A 24,375-nucleotide genomic window follows, 5' to 3' on the forward strand; every position below is an offset into this window, starting at 1 on the left:
ATCTATATATCTTTTTCTGAACCTTTGCAAGTTGTTTTATGATGCTCCTTTAGCCCTACTTTTGTGTCTATTTCCTATAAACAATAATTCCTTTATATTAGCATAATAGAATTATAAAAATCAGGAAGTTAGCATTGATGCGATAATATTATCTAACTTACAGACCATACTCTGATTTAATCAGCTCTCCATATGTCTTTCATAGCAAAGGAGAACCCAGAATGATGTATTGCATTCAACTGGCATCTCTCTTTAGTCTCTTTTAACCTGGCACAGTTCCTGGGACTCTCTGTTTTCTGAATTGACGTTTTTAAAGAGAAGAGGCCAGTTATGTTGCAGAATGCCTCTCCATTGGTGTGTGTCTGAAGATCCCTGCATCATCAATTTCAGGTCACAAATAGTACTTTAGCTGTGGAACTCACTTTCTTGTCTCCTTGTGACTCAGCCTAATTGACCCAGCTGTTGGAATTTTCATGAGTCTTTTTTTTTCATAGTTTAGGGCCTATCCCTTGAAACTTTTTGAGCAAAAAGCAAAAGTATGATTTTTTTCCTTGAAATCTGAACAGAGCTCAAACAACAAACACCCCCACCTTAGCCACTCATTTGAGAGGAAAGACAGTGTCGAGTTAGCAGAACAGGGTCTGAACACTGACTGGACCCAAAACCTGACTCTGTTACTTACTCTGTGAGACTACATGCAGCTTAATCTCTCTCTGGCTTCATTTCTTTATCAATTAAATGGGAATAATAAAAGAACAAAACCTCTAGGGTTGTTGTGGGGAACAAATAACATAATCTATGGGAGGTGCTTGAACAAGATTGCCATTTCAGGCAGTATGGCACATTAGATACGCAGAAAAAAAAACTTAGTAGATTATCACATATGAAAATACTGAGAGAATAAATAAATAAAACAAAAAATATTGGTAATAAAAATTTCCCCATAGTCAGTGGTGTAATGGGTCTGGCTTGTACTGGTTCACAAAAGCTATCTTTTAAATTTTTTAGAAGCTTTACAAGCCAGTTATTAAACACTGTCACTATTAAAAATAAAATTATAAAACTTATCACTTAAATAAATTACATTTAAAACAAAGATGATAAATACTGAAAACTTAATCTCCTAATTGTTTTGTTAATTATACTATTCCTCATGCTCTTAAATGTTTCACATCTACGGTCCCTGTATGGTGGGAACACGATACAATGGTGTGCTGCTGTTTGTCTGTCAACCCTGCACTCAGTGAAGTTCACATTAGTAATTTACAATCGGCCACACTGGAACTATTTCTGCCACAGAAACTGGTGAACACTGCAAATCAGAGCTTTTTCTTTCTTTCTTTTTTTCTAGAGAGCTGGTCGTTAAACATTTACCAGCACACCACTGAGCATAGAACAGGTGTGATAAGAAAGCAGAATTCACGGAAGTTATGGGTCTTTGAGGTGAATTTTCTCTGGAGACTATCTCCTAACCTAGGGTGGTGGCTGAGATCTGCTGTAATGGCCACAAATTTGGATGAAAGGGAGACAAAGTCTGTGGTTCAATCAGTGTGAAGGACTGGATTGAAGACTCCTTTGTAAAACTAGATTTCCTGAAGGATAATACCTTCAATGGGTTTAATTTAGGAGAATAAAATTTTTCTCTCAGAGGAAGATTGTGAAGATATTTGTCTGGGTTGCCTTTAGTTTTGAATGGAAAGAAAAAAATCTATCCTGAAAGGCTCTAACAAAGTCTATCTTGAGAGGTTCTAGCTGACTGTTGCTAACAGCAAATGCTGGTGAGGATGTGGAGCAACAAAAAATCTTCAGTGATCGTTGGAATGCAAAATAACACAGCCATTTTGGAAGACAATTTCTTACAAAACTAAACATACTCTTACCATATAATCCAGCAACATGCTCCTTGGTATTTATCCAAATGAACTGAAAACGTGTGTTCACAGAAAAACCTGCACATGAGTAGGTTTTTCATAGATGAAAAACATTCATAGATACCAATATTTGGAAGCAATCAAGATGCCCTTCAGAAGGTGAATGGATAAACAAACTGGTACATTCAAACAATGGAGTATTTTCAGCCTAAACAAAATAAAACAAACAAACAAAAATGAAGCCATGAAGAGACATGGAGAGACTTTAAATGCATATTAATAAGTGAAAGAAGCCATTCTGGAAAGGCTACGTATGATGAGCCCAACTATATGACATTCTAGAAAGGTAAAACCGTGGAGACAGTAAAATGATAGGTAGTTGTCATGGGCTGGAGGGGAGGGGGGATGCATAGGCAAAACACAGAGGATTTTAAAGGCAGGGAAACTATGGCAATGTAATAGTGAATACATGCCATAATATATTAAACCCTAATGTAAACTATGGACTTTGGGTGATAATGATGCATCAATACAGGTTTATCAGTTACAGCAAAAGTACCACTCTGGTAAGGGATGTGGATAATGGGGGAGGTGTGCATATGTGGGGCGGGGAGTATCTGGCAATTCTCCCTACTTTCTGCTCTTTTGCTGTGAAACTAAAATTGCTCTAAAAACAAATTCTATTAAAAATTACATAATTTTTCTGCCTTGAATGTGCTTTGGAAATTTGACACCTCATTTTGTTTTTCTGGCTACATCATAACTGGCTCTCCAGGAAGAATTCAAGATTCTATTCTGTTTAATTTCAAACCCTTTCCTATGCCCACCTGGAACCAGAGACAAGGTTAACAACATAGGCAATAGAAAATGGGCCCTTACACACTATTCACAATTAGAAGGCTCTTACAGCAAAATGGTCTTTCAATGAGGAAGAAATAAATATTTCCCAACATTAGCAATAGGTAATAGCGAAGATGAAACCAAGGGGGAACAATTCTAGCTTTCACCCACACAAATTTTAAACAAAGTTCATTCAAACTACCTCTTTATCATTGTTTAGAAATATCTGCACAGTCACAAGCATTGAGTGATGAGACAGACATGCTGGGGCTATGTCCTAATGTAATTCTCAAACTGGCAGCTATGAGAAGTGAGGAAATGAAGTTACATGCTGTCACATGCTTTCTCCCATCTGAGTAGCTAAGTACCCATTTTAGAAGGTCCTACCTGAATCCTCCCTCCTCCATTAAACATAACCTCTCCAGCTTTAGCTGGCTTACTAGAATTTCTCTTTTGCACTCAAAGTCAGTAGCTTTTATTTTAAAGCACTAAATTGATCTGTTTTATGTTTTTGCTGTTTTGGAAGTCAAGATTAAAAGCTCCTTGAGTGCAGGGACCAAAACTTATAACCCTTTTGCCTTCTTCACACCTGTAGCAGAGAGCAGAGTAAGTGCTTAGTGAATATTTATTAACTGATGATGCAGAGAGCTTCTTTGTGAACTGTTTTTCTAAACATCAACATTAACAGGAAATCAGTTCAATGATCAATCAGTAAAGATTAGCCTGGAAAAAATCTTAAATATAGGTACGTTAATGATTGCAATCCTTTTGTTAAAAAAAACACAAAAAATGAATTCATTTTCCTTGTTTCTAGGCTGATTCTAGGAGGCCAGTGGGCCAGATGGTGCATGGGAGAGGGGGTGTGGTGTGCGGGTTCAGCCTGTGGCTTCCTCAGTGAGGGCACGTGGGGATCTCTGTACTCTCCCACCTCCACTAAGGGCTTTTCAGGAGAAAAGGAGAAAATTAGCTTTTATCATACTTATTGTCCTGTATTTTATTGTAGTTGACATAATTATTATTGTATTAAAGGTAAGTATTGAGCCCTGGCTGGCATAGCTCAGTGGATTGAGCACGGGCTGCGAACCAAAGTGTCGCAGGTTCGATTCCCACTCAGGGTACATGCCTGGGTTGCAAGCTATGACCCCCAGCTACCGCACATTGATGTTTCTCTCACTCTCTCTCTCTCTCTTTCTCCTCTCTTCCCTCTCTGAAAATAAATAAATAAAATCTTTAAAAAGAAAAGATAAGTATTGTACTAGAGCTGATTTGTATAGGCTCACAAGAACTGATTTTTCAATATCAAAGGATTTTGTGAGTTCTCTGTTAATATAGTCATTATTAACATATTTAAGTAAACTTAGAATAAACAAATTATATTAAGAATACAAGCAACACATGAGAAAAACTCATCAGTTCCTAATTGTTTTACCACATTTTATTATCACTTATGACTATGAGGTATTTCTATTAGATCTGCATATAAATATAGTGTATAATGGTGTGTTATTTCTTCCCAACTCTGTATTCAGTGAGTCATGTTGTTAGCTAGACATTGGTCATGATGAAAGTACTTAAACCATAAAACTTAGCAAATTCTACAAATCAGAGCATTTTGTTCAGATAGACAGTTTTTAAACATTGTCAATAAACCATTAATATTATTAGGAACTTGAGAAAAAGAGCTGGTGCCATACCTATCTTTGCATCACAGTGGGGGTGGGGGGTGGGCAATGTTTAACCCAGAACACATTAGAATCCACTGGGGAGTTTAAAGAAAGCAAAAAATAATATGATACCTAGGCAGCTCATCTCCAAGATTTTCACTTACTTGGTTTGGCTATGTACTAGGATATTTCTTGTTAAACTTCCTGTTGAATCTAACATACATCAAATTGAAAACCACTGACCTAAATATCACATTGAAACTTTTAGGGATAGACGAAGTGATTAGCAAATAGAAGAATTTGTTAAGGATCTTCAAAAACTATAATGTACTATGTGTAAGATGAGGTAAGATTCTTATAAGGCAAATACTCTTTTAAAATTAGTTTACTATAGTTCCTTTTATGTGCTTACCTAATTTCTAGTGGTGGCCCTATAGAGAGAAACTAAATATCTGGAGAAAGAAGTAGGATATAAACTTACTTTTCACTGGATACATTTTAAATTTTGTACAGTGAATGTATATAAGCCATTAAACACACATATGCAATTGTTAAATGATTAGTGTAATAACAGTTGTTAGTGAACAAATTAACTTTTTTTAAAAAATGAAGTTTTATCATTTCTCAATCTGATTGTTGGGAATAATTTCTTAATCAACCTTTGGGTAAAGAAAAGTATTTAAAATAACTTTTCTTTTTTTATACTTAGCTGGAGCTCAAACATAACACCATAGGGAGTGGTCAACTCCAGATGACAAACCATAGTTGATTATTCTAAAAGTCCATAGTTTGGGAGAGAGGAAGTCTGAGTAAGAGAATGTAAGAATTACCTTGATATAGATTGGCTAACCCTTTTCTTAAAAGCAATATAAGAATGTTAGTACCTTTAAATTTGGGTGTTTGGGCACATTCAAACATTTAAGGACAACGATGATCTAAAATATCACCAATCAAGGTATTTTGTATCATATTTTTAACATGCATTATGTTATTTTACAAAACTACATACAAGTAAAGCTACTTAATAACTACATAAGATAATTAGAATTAATCATGCTAAAACTTCAATCTAATTTTCAATCATATTATATCAAATGTAAACATTATATTTATATTTGTAATAGACATGTAAATCTATTTTCCCTTACAAAGAGTGGATATAGTAATAGTACCAATTTCACATAGTTATTTTGGAGATTACTGCAGTTAGTAAATATAAAATGTATGAACAATGCCTTGAATGAAATAAGTGTTCAAAAATATTTGCTAAGAGTTATTTTATAGAATATAGAACCAAGTCCCAGAAAAGCTAGTCACACAGGATGTTAATAAATGAACCAGGTATACTGAGCTCATAATTCCCTGCTAATCACATAATTAAAATTTTTTTAACAAACTCAATTATCAATATCCTAGGGAAAAAACAAAGCTTAATTTCTCTCACTAACTTTAACTTAAATAATTTTGCCCATTTTAAAATCTAGTATTCTCAAATGATCTGTATATTTTATTTTAGCACTAAATTATGATTAACAAATAAATTATATCAAGATTCAATTATGTTATAGGCTTTTCAAAATTAACTTGGAAATATAACAGTTTTCTCTATTTTCCCATAGAAATTTAATTATGTAAGTTTAAGTTTGATAATGACTAGAATTAACTAATAGATGTACATAGAAAATTTCTGTAATAAGTGTAATTTAATATTCAGTATAACTAAAACCTATTGAAAATTTATTGGAAAAACCTATTATTATTTTTTTTACCACTAGCAATTAGAGCTAATGAAAGATAAAATTGAAAATATCAATGAAATTATAATATCCCTCTCTATGTGTAACTACATTGTTTGGGAGAAACTGTCCATTAAAATGCCACATAGTAGTTGGAGTTCTGCTTATAGTAATAGACTATTAAGCTTAGAAAAGTAATCTGAAACAGAAGCTACAAACCTGTACAAAAAAAAAAAAGAAGAATGCCAAACCCCAAGAGAAGAAGGAAATCCAGTGAGGTGAAGTCTATATCGTTTGTGATTTTACAATGCAGTTGTCTCCCAACTTGAAGAGGTGTCTGACGGCTGAGAAACTGAGCAGAGCTTCCAAGGTTCATGGCACTAGGGACACTGGGAGAAATAATACTGGGGTTCAGGTACGACCAGGAAGGGGATGCTCAGGTGACCCTGAAGGGCCGTGTTCTAAGCCAATGCTCCTGGGGGAAATTTTGGCCATTTCTGGAGTCATTTTTTAGTTTTTACACTGGGAGGGAGCCTGCTAATGTTGTCCATCATTAAGGCTGAAAAATTGTCCAGCTCAGAATAGTACCAAGGTTGAGAAACCCTGTTCTTCAGTTCTCAAGGTTTTCATGAACTAGATGTGGACCAGCCGTCACAGAAATAGAAGTCTAGTGTTGTCATCTCAATTTGTTATTGGAACAAACTAGGATCATATTGCTAGTGCCCCTAGTTTGTTTATCCACTTATCAGAGGGAAAGGTAAATCCTGTCTAGAACAAAGGTTAGCAAACTACAGATCTTAAGTCAGATCCATCCCACCAGCTGTTTTTAAATAAAGAATTATTGGAACACAGCCAGGCTCTTTCATTTATTTACACATTGTCATGGCTGCATTTGTACCACAAAGTTGAACGTTTGCCACAGAGACCATATGGCCTGCAAAGCTAGTAACACTTACTATTTGGCCTTTAGAAAAAAGCTTACCAGCCCCCTACCTAGACCCTCAAATTATCTCTACAATTTTTCATGCGCAGTATTTAGCACTCAAGCAAAGGTAAACAGGTGCACAGGAAACAAACAGAATACATCCATAAACAAGAGAACCAATCAACTGATGTTTGAATTACCAGATATACAATTTAAAATAACTGTCCTCTATCAGTGCAATTGAGTCAGGAAAACAGACTCAACACCAGAAATTTTACCAGAAAGAATGTAATTATGAGATCCACTTCAGTGGGTGTTGGAGGAAAAGAAAGGAAAAGGGGACCTCTGAAGTCATGCAGAAATCACACTCAGAGGAGGACGGACTCTTCAACGTAAACAATGGAAACTGGGAAACAACGGGATGGTCTCATCACAGAAATGAAAGCACATAATTGCCAACTTAGATTCTAATTTTTAGTGAAAATATGTGAAAAGATGAAGGTAGAATGAGGATGTTTTTAGACAAATATAAACTGAAAGAATTCAGCAGCAGCAGACACACAGAGAGGCAAATATTTTTTTCAGGCAGTAAATAAAAATGATCCTATGTCAGTTTGGATGTGCCAGAAGGGTGAGGTGCAATGAAAAGGTCATAATGCGGGCTATCTAAAGGAATATTGAATATACAAGTGATAATAATAATGCATTGAGTTTAAGTGACAAAGAAAGTAAAACTTCATGAAAACAATAGCTTAAAATATGGGGAGGTGGCAATCAGTCTGAGTGTTCTCAGGTGCTTGGACTAAGAGGGAAGTGGTGAGAGTACCAATTTATACCAGACTTGGAGAAGTTCTGGATACAGGTTACAATTTTTTAAGATAACCGCTGAAAGAGTACTGTGTAGCAGTATGTACAATTACCAAGCAAATAGAGGGAATAGGTGAAATAATTATTAAAATTCATATTAAAAAAGGCAATCGAAAAAGGTCAGAAATGAGACAGAAAACAATATAGAACAAATAGAGAAATAGAAATAAAGATGATAATGTAAATGTAAATTCAAGTACCTTACTAATTACACTAAATGCAAAAGAACTAAATACATTGAAATGTTATCAGACTGGATAGAATCAAAATCTAACTGCACTTGCTTACAAAAGACGTACTTTTGCTACACAGATCCAAAACAGAAGACAGACCAAATGTTGAAGAAAATGCATAATTACGCAAAGTAGACTTTAAGCAGAAAACATTACTAGACATAAAGAAGGACATTTAATTTTAATAAAAAGTTCAGTAGATGAGGAAGTTAAAAGAATTCTAAATTATTTGAGAGACTCTACTACAGTAGTCTTTAAATATATTAATCAATAATTAACTGAAAAAAGACAATACACAATCATGGTAAAAGATATTTAATACATTATTCTTAGTAACTGATAGAAGGATCAGAGAAAAAATTTAGTCAATATACATATGACTTGAACATCATTAAATGCTTGAACTTAAATGGCATATTAATTTATTATTTAATTGCACTTAATAACTACATAAGAATCAAATCAAATGAAGCAAGCCATATACATACAACTATGTATCATGTGATTCAAATGATATAAAGTCCAAAAGCAGACAGAACAGTTTCTGGTGTTAGAAGTTGGAAGAGTGGCTGCTTGTGGAAGGAGAAATGGGGAAAGCTTTGGAAGAGGCCTGCTGGGTTCTTCTGGGATGCAGACAACACCGTGACACTGTATTTCAAGCCATAGCTACACAGGCATATTTCTTTTGCGATAATTAGGCTGTGCCATCATGCTTTCCTTATCTTTCCTGTAAACTATATTATAGTTTAAGAAAAGCAATTTTAAATTGCATGAACAGATTCTAAATTAATAAAAATATTTTTACCACCAACAAAGGTTAAAAACACTATTCTACATACCTCTCATATCAAAAAGGAATATCATATATATGTTAAAATTGTTTGCTGATCAGTGAAATTAAAAGCAAAATTGAAGGAGACAGCTAAAACCATATAGATAAATTGCAAATTTAGTGTGGGCTTTCATAACAAAATATCACAGACTCGGTGGCTTAGCAACAGACATTTGTTTCCCACAGTTGTAGAGGCTGGGTAGTCCAAGGTCAAGGTGCTAGCTGAGTTTCTAGTGAGGGCCCTCTCCCCAGCTCAACCTGTGAGCAGCCACTTTAGCCCTGTATTTCCACATGGCTAAGGGAAAGATGTGGTGTTTCTTCTTCACCTGATAACGGCTACAAACCTATCAGGTTAGGGTCCTACCTTTTTACAACCTCTTTAACATTTATTACCTCCTCACGGGCCCTATCTCCAAATAGTCACATTGGGATTTGGGACTACAACATGAAATTTGGGAAGATGCGAAACACTCAGTCTATAACAAAAACATTTACAGATTTATATTTTATTTTAATTAAACAAAAAATTGTGTTAAAACACTCTAAGTTGTTCCACTTAGTAAATTTTTTTCCACTTAGTAAATTTAACAAATCAATAGACAACAACAAAATAAACCAAAAGAAAGTGGGTTGAGAGAATGAATAGGCCACAGAAACCAATGAATGTGAATACAAAGTACTTCACAAAACTAAAGTGAATTAAGAACCAGAGTGAATTAATAAATACATTTTAATAAGTTCTTTTAAATACCAACATTTTCAGAAACCACCAACTACTACCTTCATCTTGGAAGTGAGCCTGAAAAGATGGGTTATTTGTAGTCTGGTTACTAATAAACTTCTCATGCAGTTTCTATTTTGGAATAATTACTGTATTAACTTGGCCACATGGTGATACGACTGATTCCGGGAGATCAGTCATTCAGACAACAAAAAGTAAAAATAAAACACCAAATAAATGCTATCCTTGTTGTTTTGAAAAAGTCATTTAAGCTGGGTCATAGCTGTCACCAATTTAACCAGGGGATTTGTGAAAGACAGAGAAGACTGATTGGCCTCAGTGTTAAGAGTGTATAAATCAGCCATGATAAAATAAAATAAAATAGAAATGAGAGGATACGTGCAGTTGTTTTCCCAGGCCAGAACTTGAATCACTTCCTCTGTTGGCGTGCGAGTTTGTGTGTTTGGTGGTGTTGTATCTGTGTATATTAAACAATGACTCCATTTAGGGCAGTGAGTTGATAGTTCCTTTTATCTCTGGGAAAGCACTGGCTGTCCTTCCACTGGAGACTAAAATTCTGTTTTGGATGGAAAACCAACCACATGTAACTTTTTATTCTGCTTCTTTTATGTATATGAGAGTGTCATGCTGTCAATCTCATTGCCTTGCCAAATCCCTAATGCTTTCAGCCATGTATTTCAATCAAATAGCCATTTATCTTGGGCACTTCACCAAAGGACTAAAACTTTGGGCACTGGGTCAACTGACTGAAAAGTTGATTATGACTCCAGCTCTATTGCCTAAGCAAATTTCTGCAAAACTGGCAATTAATCATGTTTTAGAGAAATCAGTCTTACTTGATTTAAATAAAATCACTTCTCATATGAGAACACATACACACAGACACATAACCAAAAAAAAAAAAGAAAAAGAAACAAATTACTCATACAATGTTTTCAGCCCTACTAAATTATAGAAGCATTCTAGCGATTGAGAACTTTAAGTTAAATATTAACTTATTTATATGAATTAAGATATTATGTCTAAAATAAGAGGCCAGTTATAAAAAGCTCTGAGACTTTCCTCTTGTAAGCAAGTGAAAGAGAGCCAAGAAATTAGCTTCCTTTGTTATACTTTACAATATACATCAGCATTTTCTTAACTATATATTTACATTTTTAGAGTTATTCCTATAATCAAAAGTAAAATAGTTCTATTCCTCTGTATTGATAAATTCTAATACATTAGCAATTAACTTCAGGTTGAACATAAATTTTTGTTCAAATTATTGATTGGGGAAAATGCTTGTAAAGCAATAGAACTTTTAGAGGTTTTGGAGTTTGCTAACCAAAGCAGATTAACTCCAGAGTCTATTTCTACTATATGCTGCTATCTCTTCCTCCATTCCTATGGAATAAATTTAAATCAGATTCATATTTTATAACAAGACCACATATCAATGTCCATATACTGAGATGTCCAAAATGAGTGTGACACATGTAATGATGCCATTATCTGTTGTCCTGATTCTAGGCATTTTTTAGTGTATAAATAAAATTTATGGTGACTTTTCAGAAATCACCAAGAACCCTCTGCTTTTTATGAAAAAGCCCCATTAAGAAGGGAATTTCCAAGTTTTTACCAGTTGAGACAGGGTTCCTCTTTGAGGCATAAGGAAAATGAAGCCTATTGAGTGAGGAGGTTATATCAAATTCTGTTGCCATCATTAGTCATACTTTTTTAGAATTTGAGTTTGCAGTGTAAAAAGTTTCTGATTTATATACCATAGTCAGTGAAAAGAATATTGCTATGAAAATTATATTCTTGATAAAAATCTGTTTTGTAAGTTAGTGGAATTTGGTCTTTGGACTAAAATATAGTCCTGACTAAATATTCTACTGACTGAGCTCAGTTCTCCTCTTTGGCTCAGGAATGTTATCTCTCAGAATGCAGAAGGCAGAGAATTCTCTCTCTAGCCTCTATTATACTTATTCTCTGTAACACCTCAGACAATATTTTAGGAGTAAATATAGCTGATATTGCTTCTCTTCTATTTCTGAAGGTCGGATAGGAGCCCAGCAAGCTGCTTTAATTACTGCTTCCACAATGAAGTGAAAACCTGATACAGAGATGATAAAGCAAATACTAGCTGTTTTAAGCCACTTTTATGATGTTGCACTCCTCTTGCACAGGACAACCATTTAAAACCCTTCTATCGAAGATGCTAGCACATAATAATAATGATGACCATTGTCCTGTATTGCTAGTGATACCACCTGTGCCTCTAGAAGCAATTGTTCTCACTCCCTCAGGGTCCCTAGATGTAGCTAAGATCTTTTAGGTAAGCCTCCTTGCTTGATCTGAAATAATAATAATAATAATAGTAAGAAGAAGAAGAATCAGAGCTCAGTAAGCCCCAGCTGCATTGGTATTTGCTGAACTGGTAGGCAATTGACCCTCTTCTATTATCAATAACTACTGCTTGGTATGCACAAAAGGATTTCCATTTTGTGGCTCAAGGAAGTGTTTTGTGTGTGGCGGTGCACAAGAGCCTAGGAAACAGAAGAGAGAGAATCAATGGTGGGAAATTGGTTAGCATGACTGTAGTCCTGCTAGCCTTGAGACTGGATATAGGCTTGCATAGAAGGAGGTTTTAGGGCCACAGACTGGGGAAGATGTGCTCATGAAAGACTTTGCTAGACTTTGTACCTGAGCGGTACAGCTCAAGCCTTGAAGACAAAATCCAACACAGTATTAGGGGGACCACTTCAGGTGAACAGTCTGTATTTGCTCCTGGCCAGCCTTGATTTAACCTCTGGTAAAGGCATCTCAAGAAATTTCCCTCTTCCACTCATAATCTGGAATTTGGAGGAATGGACTCCAAGCCCCAGATATAGGACAGGGAATGTGACCCAAACCTGTATCTCTTCTTAGTCACATCAGTTAATTCACAAATAACCCAAGTGAGGCCAATGGGACATATTTGTGTCTTTTTTAGACATAGGACATAGATGACTTAACGCTAAAACATAGGCCCACCATTGGGAAAAAGTCTGAGACTGAAATCTATAGAGGAAAGCAGGCTAAGAGATAAAGAGACAAAGACCTGATGGCACTGTTTGTGTTTTTGTGTAGCCAAATACCCTGATCACTTCTGTTATGTGAGCTGACACGTTATTTTTTTAAATGAGCAAGTTTGTATTGTTCAGTTGTGATTGGATTCAGGACATTCTGCCCTAAAATATGGCAGTTTGGCATATAAAATATCTTAAACTGAAGAAATTTTTTAAAAGATTTTATTTATTTTTAGAGGGGGAGGGAGGAAGAGAGGGAGAGAAACAGCAATGTGTGGTTGTCTCTCATGTGTTCCCTAGTGGGGACCTGGCCCATAGCCTAGGCATGTGCCCTGACTGGGAACCGAACCAGCAACCTTCTGGTTCACAGGCCAGCCCTCAATCCACTGAGCTACACCAGCCAAGGCTTGAAGGAATTTTTTAACAATGGCAGAAGCAGGAATGTCACTCTGCTTCTTGCCTTTCTTTCCTGAAACAGGTCAGAAAACTCCCATGTGAAAGGCACCCTCCCTGTGCCAGTAGGAGGAAAGACATTCTTATCAACAGCAACAGGGAATGGGCTAAGATTTTGTATAAACAACCTTATTAAACTAACCTTTATCCTTCTCGTTACTTCTTTACCATTTATTACCCTAAGCCCAAACTTTTATTTTGTTAATTCTTTACAAATTTATCATTTCTTTATGGAAAGCTATAAAAACTCCTTGCTCTGGTCACAAGATCTTTATTTTCTTGTGGAGGCTCCCACATACATGTTAAAATTCAGCCCTGGCTGGTGTAGCTCAGTGGATTCAGCACAGGTCTGTGAACCTAAGGGTCACAGGTTGGATTCCCAGTCAGGGCATATGCCTGGGTTGTGGGCCAGGTCCCTAGTAGGGGGTATTTGAGAGGCAACCACACATTGATGTTTCTCTCCCTCTCTTTCTCCTTCCCTTCCTCTCTCTAAAAAAATAAATAAAATATTTTTTCTAAAAGTTTAAAATTCAGTGAAATTTATATGCTATTCTGTTCATCTGTTTTGTGGTGTGTGTGTGTGTGTGTGTGTGTGATTTTTATTTTTCAGACAGAGCCAGGGGCCCTAACAGGGTTGAGTAAAACTTTCTTTCCCTATGGTTACAACCTTAGAAGTCCCAACTACTATCTTATTTTTTGCCTCTATTCCTCCACCACATTGCACTTTTGGCATCCAGAGGGCTTAAAACAGGCATTGGTGTAGGCTGGTCTTGATGGAGTAAAGTAGTGTTCCCATGGAAATCACGGACAGAAGCAGAGGTGACGGGTGATGATGAGGGGGAAGAATATGTTTCTTAGCTCAGGTTCAATGCCATCATCCTGAAGACTCTAGCAATAACTCAGGGAAGTATTGAGGGAGGACAGGGTGAATATACCCAGCAAGTGTAACTCAAACATGAATTAATATGAATGAGAATTCAGTTGTCCCACAGTCTCAGAATCCTGGGGCATAATATTACAATATAATAGCACCATTACTGAGAGCCTTCTAGGTATCAGCAGCTTTACATGCTATCTCTAATTTTTCCAACATCTCTTTCAGTATTTTTATTCTCACTGAGGTTAAGTGAGTTGTCTGAGATCACACAAGTACTAAATAACAGAGAAGGGGTTCAGTTCAAGGTTTACTTTTTACAGTGCCCAATCCTTTTCTCCCCACCACATTGTGTCCCTACAGCTCTGCAGAAATCTGTCCCTAAAATTCATCGGCAAATGAAGATTGTTTTGCTACCCACCAAGAGGCAGAATTTGGTATAACGCTTATTAACAGGTCCAATGAAAGTTCTAAATAGTTGTTCTTATGATGAAAAAAAATTAATAAACACAGGGTAACAGAGAATCAAGAACAGGTTTAATCTTTTAAATTTTGACAAGAAAGTGTACCAAGTTGAGTCAGGCCAGATTGCTGGGGAGCAGAGGAAGGGACCCCAGTATTAACATCGGAGCCAGCACCCCACCCCCAAAGGGTGGGGGTGCAGGAAGCACCAGAGGCCACCTGGATTGAAACTGAAACTGAAACCACATGACAGCCTTCCCACCCCCTGGGCCCAATGTAACAACTGGGCTCATGAACCAGCCAGAGGGAGCTTGTATTGAGGCTGCATGGGACTGAAAAGGTCGAAACTCACATGTATGGTGGAAGTCAGTGAGCCACAGCAGGGGTCAGACTGCATCCCCACCCCCAGGCCTGGATGCTTGTGTGCATGTGCACAGTTGGGAAACTTCTGCCCCCTTCTGCAAAATGGGGGCAAGAAGAAGGGCAAGGGCAGCTGCAACAAACATGGCCAACTTTGGCCCACATTGATTGAAAAGCTGGACATTCCCACAGACGTGGGATTTTCGAAGAGGACTTTAATACAGAATGTACACAGAAGACTCTCACTCTTCTTTGCCTCTCACTGCCAGTTGGGGAGCACTCAAAGGAGCACTTGCAGGCCTGGCAGACTGTGGGCTCAGGGCTTAGGCTTTGCCTGGTCAGAAGCCAGCTTGCAGAGGAGTCCTGCTGGGACGTGCCTCAGTTGGCACCAGCCCTTGGGATGCTGCAACCCTGTGCAGCATGGCACATGGATCCAGGACAGCTTCCATTCTCTCACCCTGAGAGCAGCGCATGGAGGCATGAGATGGGAATATTCCTCACCTGAGCAGCCTCAGGTGCTGGGGACCCATGGATGGAGCTTCCCCTGTTTGAACATCTGGAGTGATTTGGCAGTGCACTCTCGACCCCAGGAGATACAGAGAGCTGTACAAGGCGATGGCGATGCTAAAACCCACAAGTGCACACCAGAAAGAGAAAGCATGATGACGAAGACCCATTTGCACAGCGATCTTGAGCTCCAGAAGGACAGATAAACAGTAATGGGGAACATCTGGGCAGGGACTTAGATTTCAGTCTTTCTAAGAATATAGGCATTTCTGTGCTTTGCGGAAGAGGCTGTCTTGGAGCAGGAATGCTCTCAGTCCCCTCAAATGGGGAACCTTGTTAATAAAAACCTCTTTCCTTCCCTAGAAATCTTTGTGTTATGCTTATACATGGCAGCAAGGGGCTGGACCCCAGGCTGCACAATTACAAAAGTTCTGTAGAAAACACGTTATGAATATATGGGAATCAATATGGAAGTTTCAAGAGTGGGAAATGTTTACTTGCATTGCTTTAAAATTGCTCTGTTGTTTTTGCTAATATACTAACCTCTCTCTTCTTCCTCCTTCCCTCTAGCTACTTTTCTCTCTCTAGATAGATAGATAGACTAAATGTTTATATAGCTATGTATAAGTATTCTCTATATGTACTCTCTATATAGTCTCTCTCTATATACATGTATATGTATATAAAAAGTTCATATAGAAAAACGCAAGAATAATCTCTGTGTTTTGCATACTTGCAACTATAAACCTGTGTGTGCACACGCATGTATAGTGTTGGAAATGAAAATAAATAGCTGGGGATTATTCATTCCTCTCATGTGTTTGTGCATTTCTCTCCCACAGGAGAAGAAATAGCTTACCTCATGACATAAAGCCATCTCCCCTGCACAGAAGTCTATCTTTCTGATGTTTGATGACTCATATGTTGCCCTGCATGACTGTGGAAGCTAAATTCACTGCAGAGGTTATTATGGATTAAAAAGAAGCACACTAATGGGCTCTAGTGCTATTTATCTAGGTAATTCTGCTCTCTTGAGATTATACTAAAGAATTCTAGATAAAATAACCTAAGGACATCACGACCTTGACCTTAAATGGAATGAATACATATAGCCTCTCTCAAGGAAGTTTTACCTTTAGACTAGGACTTCTAAAAATTATCTAAGAATACTATAAATAAAATGTCTAATTCAGATTTTGCTTTAAAGGATTTTTATGGATTATTAGAACAAAGCTTGGATTAATATAGAAAGAGCCTCAAAATGGACATTACTGATGTTGTCTTTCAGATGTTAGCTTAAAGAATCAAATCCATCCTGAAGGAAATAAAGAGCAGGGCCAGGAGTCTCTCCTGTGTGTGCACAGACGTTCCTTCCTAGATTCTTTGAGGATGTTTGGCAGTGTGTTTACATAGTCCTGCGTTTTCTAGTATTTGTGAAGTAAGGTAATCTTTTTCCTTGAAGAGGGCCTCCAAAGTATAGAGATGTCAGACCCCACAAATCCCAGATCTGCCCCAGGAAGAAGGCGGTTCCCTGGAGCAGCACTCAGAGACAGAGATGGTGTTCCTGCTCTCACACTGTCTGCTCAGTGACCTTTTGGCCTCGGGTTTTCTTGTCTAAAATGGGACTGTTAGGGCAGATTATGTGTTTGTTCCCTTTCTGTTCTAACATTCTGTGATTTGAGGTGAGCAATCATATCCTTTGTGAGCTAAACATATGTGAATAAAACAAGGGAGAAAGGGAAGTAGAGTTCTAAAAGGCTTTCTATCTTTCTACCTCAATTCCCAATGTTAACGTCAATAGTTGGGATTATGACATGTATTTTATAGTACATTTTACCAATAGCACTAATTGCTAGAACTAAATAATAATTATTTTAACACACAAATTTAATTCTGTAAAACCCTTACCAGAAAAACATATGAATATTTTTTCTAGTTCCCACAAAACAGTGTAATATGACAGATCCCATGAAAGTAGAGTGAATTTGAAAATATTATCTTCATTAATAAGAAACTTTGAAATAACTACTTTGTGTGGTGATGAGTCAAATTTGAAACAGCAGAAAGTAGGGCTGCTGGGCTGCATTTCGTTTCAAAGTATTTCCATTATCAGCAACATTATGCTTGCCAAGATTATCTGAATAATTAATTATGCACAGAGATAGCATGGCCTGCTAAGCTGGAAATCTTTACTATCAGGCCCTTTACAGGAAAGTTTGTAGACCCATGCTCTAGATATTTTACCCCACTTTAGGCAAAGAAAGACTGTAGACTGATAAGTTTTAACTAATGTCCAGGGACTAAAAACCCTAATTTGATTCCAATAATCACTTACCCCTAAAACCAAGGATTTTGATGTGTGTGTGTGTGTGTTTGTGTGTGTGTGTCTTTGTAACTATGAAAACAAATCAGCCTGATGGGGAACTTAATAAGATGTCCACTCTTCACTTTATTTGTTCTTGGTGGTGGTGGGCATGAAAAAATTCAACTTCAGAAAAACTTTTTTTTCTTTTCTCTATAATAATTAAAAGGATTAGTAAAACTGCTGCATATTTTAAAATTAGAAACACTAATTTGAGCAAAAAGTCATAGCTATAGCACTTTATAGTATATGTGAATAAATTTGTGCCGGACTAGCTAGTACACTGAATTATTTTTGAAATATATATAAACATATATGTATATATTTATAGGTATGTATACAAGGGGGGACCAAAAAAAAGCAATTATCTTCTGGAGGATAGACCCCTTATAATACAGAATTCCACTGCTTAGTGAGTGTTCTAAGAACCCATCTGTATCAATGTAATAGCTGGCACCATTGTGAGAGGCTGCATTCAGCTTCAGTGGATTTTTTTGGAAGACACTTTCAATGCAGTCGCCCATTTCATGGTGGACAAGTCATGAAATGATTTTATGAGTGCACCTGACCACACCACACTTAGTGTTCAGAAATTTTTGACCAAAAATGGCACGAACCCTATGACCCCCTCCCTATTCACCTGATTTCTCTCAAGTGTCTTTTTTGTTTTGTTACCCCTGATGAAAAAAGCCCTCAAAAGGAAATGTTTTGCCAATGTGGAAGAGGAGAAACAAAAAATAGCAGAAGCATTAAAAGGCATCAAAACTGATGAGTTCAAAAATTATGCTTACTCTCTGTGGTATCAGTTATAATTTCTTCTCTTTCCTTTCTGATTTTATTTATTTGAATCTTATCCATTTTTTTCTTGTTGACTCTGGTTAAAGGCTTGTCTATTTTTGGCTGTCTTTTCAAAGAACAAGCTCCTGAATATATTGAGCCTTTGAATTGATTTTTTAGTCTCTATGTCATTTAATTATGCTTCGAACTTGATTATTTCCTTCCTTCTACTTGTATTAGGCTTTGTCTGTTGTTGTTCTTCTAGTTATTTTATATGTAGGGTTAAGTCATTTATTTGAGATTTTTCTATCTTTTTAAGTAGGCCTGTATTGCTATGAACTTCCCTTCCAGGACTGCCTTTGCTGTGGCCCATAGGTTTTAGGCTGTTTTGTGTTCATTTTCATTTGCTTCCAGATACTTTTTTTATTTCTTCCTTGATCTTATTGTTAACCCATTCATTGTTTAGTAATGTGTTATTCAGTATCAATGTTTGTGAGTTTTGGAGTTTTTTCCTGGAGGTTCAAGCCATTGTGATCTGAGAAGATGCTTGGTGTGACTTCAACCTTCTTGTTTTTGTTGAGGCTTGTTTTGTGTCCTACCATGTGGTCTGTCTTTGAAAATATTCCATGTGCATTTGAAAAGAATGTATATTTTACTTATTTGGAATGGAAGGTTCTTTATATATCAGTTAAGTCCATTGTACCTAGAGTGCTGTTCAATGCCACACTATCCTTGTTGATTCTTTGTTTGAAAGATGTGTCCATTGTTGACAATGGGATGTTAAAATCCCCTGTGATGAGTATGTTACTGTTGATATCTTCCTTGAAGTCCTCCAAGATTTTTCTTATACATTTAGGTGCTCCCATGTGGAGTGCATATATGTTTGCAAGGGTTATATCTTCTTGATGAACTATTGTTAGGAGCCATCCTGCCTGGTTTTAGGAACTGTAATCTCACCAACAGGTGAAAAGGCTCCATGGCTAGGGGGGCTTGGGACCATAAACCACTAAGGAGACAAAACTTATCCTCCTGGCAGGGGTGCAGCCTCTGCCCCCTTTACTTCATCCTGCTTGGCCCCTGGAGAATGGCTAGATAGTCAATGATGGCTAAGATTCCTCAAGGGAGGGACAACCTAAGACAGGCAGAGTCACAAAGGGGCTATCAGGGAAGGATTTAGGGGATTATGAAGAAGGGACAAAAGACTCTCACACTTTGGCTTTGTCATAGGCTGAGTCCTCATTCTATCTGTAAAAAGTCTCCTAATTTCTTGGCTGCCTTGCTTACCCCACCTCATTCAAGCCTGAAACAATGCCAAAGTGGGGTGCAGCTCTGTGCCAGAATGGGTGGCTCCTGGTGGGGGCAGGGGGCAGCGAACAGGCCTGAGAAAGAATGCATAAAATCTTGTGAAACCTGCTTTGCTAAGAATGCCTTTACTTTAAATGTTAAGGGTCTAAACGCAAAATAAGTTGGCTTCCCAAGGTTTTACAGTTGATTAGCACCCTGTCTACATACCCTGTCTACATACCCTGACTCAAAAGGATCCCAGTGATCCCAGAAATGTTATCTGTAAACCTTACATGCAAGCTATGTATATCTATGCAAACTAAACTCAATAAAAGCTCACTGAGAAAGAGGGTTGAGGCCCTTCTTCTCTGAGAGATTGGCCAGCCTTTTCTCCCCAAGCAGATCATGTCTTAGTAGATTTGTTCTCATCTTCAGGGGCTGGGAGAACACTGCTGGATAGAGTTCACCCACAGACTATTCCCATAAGTAGTTGTTTTTTTTTGGGGGGGGGGGGCTCACTGTTTATTTGTGCGAAATCTCACATCTGTATTGCTCCTCAGTCAGAAGTTCTTTGAGATTATGATGCCAACCTTGGCCAGTTGGAGGATGGAGTCATCTGACTTACTCATCCTGTGAATAGCCCCACACAAGTAGCATAGATTTTAAACTGGCCGTTGAACCTGCCTGTCACCTGGTCAGCTTTGGCCATGTTCATTTGGATGGACGCATGTCACCGATGATGTGGTTACTGGTGGCACAATCCTGCGGCACATACAGGTCCATGGACTGACCAGTGTTATTCTCTATGTTGAGAGTATGCCTGCTGCCGCCACCACGAGTGCATCCCCCCTTAAATATTATGTAGTGACCTTCTTTTCTCTTTTTATCACTTTTGTTTTGAAGTCTATTTTGTCTAATATAAGTACTACTACCCCAACTTTTTTTCATATCTATTTGTTGGAATATTTTTTTCCATCCCTTCACTTTCTGTCTGTGTAGATCTTTTGTTCTTCATTGGGTCACTTGTAGACAGCATATACACTGGTTATGTTTTCTTACCCACTCAGCTATCCTGTGTCTTTTGACTGGAGCATTTAATCCATTATATTTAAGGTTATTATTGATAGATACTTATTCATTGCCATTTTCCCCCTTATACCTGTGTTCCTCTCTCTCTCTCTCTCTCTCTCTCTCTCTCTCCCACACACCCCTTCAGCTTCTTAAAGCAATCCCTTTAACATCTCTTGCAATGCTGGTTTGGTGGAGATGTGTTTTTTAGCCTTTTTTTTCCTCTGGGAAGCTCCTTATTTCACGTTCCATTTTTAATGAGAGCCTTGCTAGGTAGAGCAGTTTTGGTTGCAGGCCTTTGCTTTTCATTACTTGGAATATTGCTTGCCATTCATTTCTGGCTTGTAGTGTTTCTGTTAAGAAACCAGCTAATAAATAGCCTTAACAGAGCTTGCTTGTGTGTTACTCACTGTTTCTCCCTTCTGCCTTTAAGATTCTCTCTTTGTCTTTAAATTTTGCCATTTTAATTATTGATGTGTCTTGAAGTGGGCCTCTTTGGTTTCTCTTGGTTGGGACTCTCTGTGCTTTCTGGATTGGTATGAATTTTTCCCTCCTCAAGTTAGGGAAGTTTCCTTCTATTACTTTTTCAAACAGGTTTTCTACCCTTTGCTCCTTTTCTCCTTCTGGTATCTCTATGATATGAATATTATTACTTGTCATGTTGTCTGTCAGCTCCCTTAAACCATCCTTATTCTTTTTAGCTTTTCTTTTTCCTTTTGTTGCTTGGTCTGGAAATTTTTTTCTTCTTGTTCTTCCGCTCACTGATTCTATTCTGTGCTTCATATAGCCTGGTTTTAATTCCTTCTAGTGTATTCTTCATTTCCTACTGGCTCTTATTGATAGTTTCTATGTCCTTTTTTATGCTGATGTATTTCCCAGTAAGTTCTTTGTAGCTTCCATAGAGTTCCTAGTAGTTCTCACTGAGCTCTTTGAGCAGCCTTATAACCACTATTTTGAACTGAATATCTGATAGATTGCTTGCCTCAGTTTCATTTAGTACTCTTTCTAGGAATTCCTCCTTTCCTTTTAATTGAGTATTATCTCTTTGTCTCCCCATTTTAGGTGACTCTTCTCAATTTTTTCTACATATTAGATTGATCTGCTTTGACTCCCTGTCTTCATGGTGTGACTTTCTGTGGTAAATGGGACTCAATGGTGCAGTCTCCTTGATCTCCTGAGCTGGATGCTCTTGCAAAGTCCTTTTTGACCTTAATATAGGCCTTGTTGTTGTAATTGGGTTTTGATTGTTGTTCGGTCAGTCTTTGGTGGGTTCTTCCCTCTGGCTGACTGACTGAGAGTCACTTCACCTACCACGTCTCGCATGCTGTTGTACAGGTGCTGCCAGAAAAAAACAAAACAACCCAGGAAACAAAACTGACACTCGAAGTAATTACCCCCACCCACAGCCACATACCAACAGCAAATGAGCAAATATTAATAAAGGTATAAACAGATTAAGACTATTATAAGAAAGGGAAAACACAAATGAGATGACTAATTGAAAGGAAAATGATTTTGAGCAGCTAGAGGGAGGAGAAATAATATGAGTAGGAAATAGAAACAAAGTGAAGAAAGAAAGAAAATATAATTTACATCATCATTAAAAGGGGGGGAAGAAGGCAAAATGAAGTAAGAAAAGGAAAGATAATAGTATAAGGTTTAAACCAAATTTTACAATAGTGAAAAAAAATAAGAACCAATCTGGAGAAAAAGATCCACCACAGCAATGCCAACTACAAATTAGCAAAGATTAATACCAGTGGAATGGGAATAAAAGGGAGAAAAGGAAGAAAAAAAAGCTTATGAAATATCTAGAGGAAAAGAAAGTGATTTTGAGAGGACAGAGAAAGAAGAAATACTAAAAGTGAGGAATGAAAACCAGGCTAAGACAAGGAAAGAGTAAAATATAAAATGAAAAAAAAAGAAAAGAAAGAAAGGGCAGCAGGAAGGCAAAATGGAGGAGGAAAGAGAAACGGTAAAATTTAAGATTTAAAATAAAAAAGCGACAATCTAGTAATAAAATTGAAGAAATTCAACAACCACCATATCAACAATCAACTAGTGAAGACTGAGAGAATAAGGGTATTTTAAGAATGGGAAAAAGAATGTGAGATGACTAATGACAAGAAAAATGGTTGTGAGAGGCTGGAGTGGGGGAAGTAGTGAGAATATGGAATAGAAACAAGTCATAACCAGAGAAAAAATAAAATTTAAAAGGAAAATAAAAGAGGAAGGAAGAAGTTAAAATGGAGTAAGAGAAGGGAGGAGAAAAATATGAAATTTGAAATAAGCTAAAATATAAAAACTTGTGAAATAATAGGCACAAACTTGAAGGAAAAGAAATGAATGTTAAAAAGCTATGCACGAGAGAAAATAACTCAAATAATGAAGACTGCAGTGGAATTCATCGCCAGTATATAGCATTGTCTTCTCTTTTTGTATTCACCCTTAGTAATGTCAGAGAGTGTCCTAGTCTGTCCCTAGGAAGCCTGTTGCAGACTATAAGTGATCCATTCTGTGACTGTCTCTTTCAGATTTGGCTGGTCCTTACTGTTCTGCCCAGCCAGCTTTCCATCAGGGACCAGGGACCAGTAGTGGTTAATTCAATGACCCCAGAGGACTGCCTGCACTTCCTTCACCAGTCTCCAGAGGCGGCATCTATTGTGATTGGGAGGATGGGAACCCTGGGTCACCCCTGGGGGCGCTGTTCGGTTTTCAGGGAATATGGTGGGAGTGTTTCCCCGCCCACTCATTACACGACCTGGTCTGTCCCAGAATCTTTCCAATACTGTATGGTTTCTGGTGAATTAACTCTCTGTTTCCTGTGAGAGGCCAATCTGTATAAAAGGAGCAGCTCTTTCCTGCTTGGTACAGACGGCAGCTCTGTCTAGGCACAGAGGCTGGAGGGCCCCTGAACACCCCTTGTTGCATCTGTCTCTAATATCTGCTCTGCTGGTTTCAGAGCATCAAGGCCAGAGAAACATTGTAGCTCATAGTGTCTGATAGAAAAGGCCCTTTCAGAGCTTTACAGCAGAGAACTACTGAGCTTGGCCTCACTGATCTGCAATGCCTGTAATCCCCCTGCAGGGGCTGGGCATGCCCGCCTGTAAAGGGAACTTCCTGGCTGCAGCTAATCTCAGGCATTGAATTCCTGGCCATCCAGTCTGCAGCCTGCCACTCTCACAGGAGACTCAGGCCCGAACTCTCCATTCTGCATCGTCCCGTGTTTGCCAGCTGTCCTAGCTCGGGCCCCAGAGTCCCTTCAGCATGACTCTGCCCATCAGAGTTCTTTGTTGGCAGAACCACTGCACGTGCCTGCAAGTGCATGAAAGCACTGGGTCCCTGCTGAGTCTGGAGTCTGCTTGGACTCCTCTTTTAAAAGAGGTTCCCTCACTGCAGCACTGAGCCCTGGGAGCCTGTTCTCTGTGTGCTTCCCCTCCCCCAAAAGCACAAAGTATCTCTGGC

General features: G+C 37.8%; 1 pseudogene; it reads right to left on the reverse strand.

Annotated features, from left to right (window-relative positions):
- Positions 1–20,402: 20,402 nt before the first annotated feature.
- LOC123824990 lies at positions 20,403–24,127 on the reverse strand (annotated as a pseudogene).
- Positions 24,128–24,375: the final 248 nt, after the last annotated feature.

The sequence above is a fragment of the Phyllostomus hastatus genome, unplaced genomic scaffold (assembly GCF_019186645.2).
Source record: "Phyllostomus hastatus isolate PE091 unplaced genomic scaffold, TTU_PhHast_1.1 phas_contig_1, whole genome shotgun sequence".
Lineage (NCBI taxonomy): Eukaryota > Metazoa > Chordata > Mammalia > Chiroptera > Phyllostomidae > Phyllostomus > Phyllostomus hastatus.